This window comes from Petromyzon marinus, unplaced genomic scaffold, assembly GCF_048934315.1.
Source record: "Petromyzon marinus isolate PM22_M1 ecotype Great Lakes invasive population unplaced genomic scaffold, UKy_Petmar_22M1.pri1.0 PM_G_Scaffold_6, whole genome shotgun sequence".
Lineage (NCBI taxonomy): Eukaryota > Metazoa > Chordata > Hyperoartia > Petromyzontiformes > Petromyzontidae > Petromyzon > Petromyzon marinus.
This window is the reverse complement of record NW_027423013.1, coordinates 247,501-250,000: the sequence shown is the minus strand read 5'-3', so window position 1 is coordinate 250,000 and position 2,500 is coordinate 247,501.

Sequence of the window (2,500 nt, the reverse complement as noted above, 5' to 3'; positions counted from 1 at the left end):
GCGCAGTGCCTGAGGGTGGCTGGAGAGACAGAGTCCGGCCCGGCTGCTTTGCGTGGATTCTGCCTCTTGAAAAGCCCATTAACTTCTCCCTCCTGAAAGGAGAGAGTCGTTTCTGTAGTATGGGTGGGGGATGGGGCCTCTTGGGTGGGAAGGGGTGGTTCAGGACAGTCCAATTGTCTTTCAAATCTACGGTAGAACTCGTTCAGGTCGTTGGCTAGGCGGGAGTCGTTAGTGGTGTGGGGCGCTCTGGGTTTGTAGTTGGTGATGTGCCTGAGCCCTTTGGCAGACAGAAGCAGCGTCGTTAGTAGAGAACTGGTGTTTTAGTGTCTCTGAGTACAGTCGTTTAGCCTCTCTCACCGCTTTGCTAAACCTGTTCTTCGACTCCTTGAATCTGTCTCTATCCCCACTCCTAAACGCTTCCTCCTTCTCCAACCTCAACCTTTTGAGCTTTGCTGAGAACCAGGGCTTGTTGTTGTTAAAGTTCACCCTGGTACGTGTTGGGATACAGCAGTCCTCACAGAAGCTGATGTACACAGCCTCTGTGAGTTCATCCAGACTATTGGTAGCAGTCGTGAACATATCCCAGTCAGTACAGTCTAAGCACGCCCGCAAATCTTCCACAGCCTCACTGGTCCACTGTTTAGATGTCCTCACAGCAGGTTTACAGAGTTTTAGTTGCTGCCTGTATGCACGAATCAGGTGGACCAAGGGAGTTCTGTGCGAGCCGAACAGCCCCGTGACCCACAAGAGAAACATCCCCGCCAAATTCGAGCGTTTGACGGGGTCTATCCGTGAAAAAATATTCACGTTTTTGAGTGCACATGCATTTCTGCTGCAAATGCCTCTGGAAGTTTCATGCCGTTCGTATGCCAATTGTGGCAACACGAAAATGACCCGTTTTCCCATTCCGAGGGATTTCTGTGCGACCCTAACAGCCCCGTGAGCCACAAGAGACACATCCCCGCCAATTTCTAGCGTTTCACGGGGTCTATCCGTGAAAAATATAGACGTTTTTGAGTGCACATGCATTTCTGCTGCAGATGCCTCTGGAAGTTTCATGCCGTTCGTACGCAATGTGGCAACACGAAAATGACCCCTTTTCCCATTCCGAGGGATTTCTGTGCGACCCTAACTAACAGCGCCCGTGAGCCACAAGAGAGACATCCCCGCCAATTTATAGCGTTTCACGGGGTCTATCCGTGAAAAATATAGACGTTTTTGAGTGCACATGCATTCCTGCTGCAAATGCCTCTGGAAGTTTCATGCCGTTCCTATGCAATGTGGCCACACAAAAATGACCCGTTTTCCCATTCCGAGGCATTTCTGTGCGACCCTAACAGCCCCGTGAGCCACAAGAGAGACATCCCCGCCAACTTCTAGCGTTTGACGGGGTCTATGCGTGAAAAATATTAAAATTTTTGAGTGCACGTACCTTTCTGCTGCAAATGCCTCTGGAAGTTTCATGGCGTTCCTATGCAATGTGGCAACACGAAAATGACCCCTTTTCCCATTCCGAGGGAGTTCTGTGCCACCCTAACAGCCCCGTGAGCCACAAGAGACACATCCCCGCCAATTTCTAGCGTTTCACGGGGTCTATCCGTGAAACATATAGAAGTTTTTGAGTGCACATGCATTCCTGCTGCAAATGCCTCTGGAAGTTTCATGCGGTTCGTACGCAATGTGGCAACACGAAAATGACCCGTTTTCCCATTCCCAGGGATTTCTGTGCGACCCGAACAGCCCCGTGAGCCACAAGAGACACATCCCCGCCAATTTCTAGCGTTTCACGGGGTCTATCCGTGAAAAATATCAATTTTTTTTTGACTGCACATGCATTTCTGCTGCAAATGCCTCTGGAAGTTGCATGCGGTTCGCATGCAATGTGGCGACACGAAAATGACCCGTTTTCCCATTCCGAGGGATTTCTGTGCCACCCTAACAGCCCCGTGAGCCACAAGAGAGACATCCCCGCCAATTTCTAGCGTATCACGGGGTCTATCCGTGAGAAATATTCACTTTTTTGAGTGCACATGCATTCCTGCTGCAAATGCCTCTGGAAGTTTCATGCGGTTCGTATGCAATGTGGCGACACGAAAATGACCCGTTTTCCCATTCCGAGGGATTTCTGTGCCACCCTAACAGCCCCGTGAGCCACAAGAGAGACATCCCCGCCCACTTCTAGCGTTTCACGGGGTCTCTCCGTGAAAAATATCACATTTTTTGAGTGCACATGCATTCCTGCTGCAAATGCCTCTGGAAGTTTCATGCGGTTCGCATGCAATGTGGCGACACGAAAATGACCCGTTTTTTCCCATTCCGAGGGATTTCTGTGCCACCCTAACAGCCCCGTGAGCCACAAGAGACACATCCCCGCCAATTTCTAGCGTTTCACGGGGTCTATCCGTGAAAAATATTCAATTTTTTGACTGCACATGCATTTCTGCTGCAAATGCCTCTGGAAGTTTCATGCGGTTCGCATGCAATGTGGCGACACGAAAAT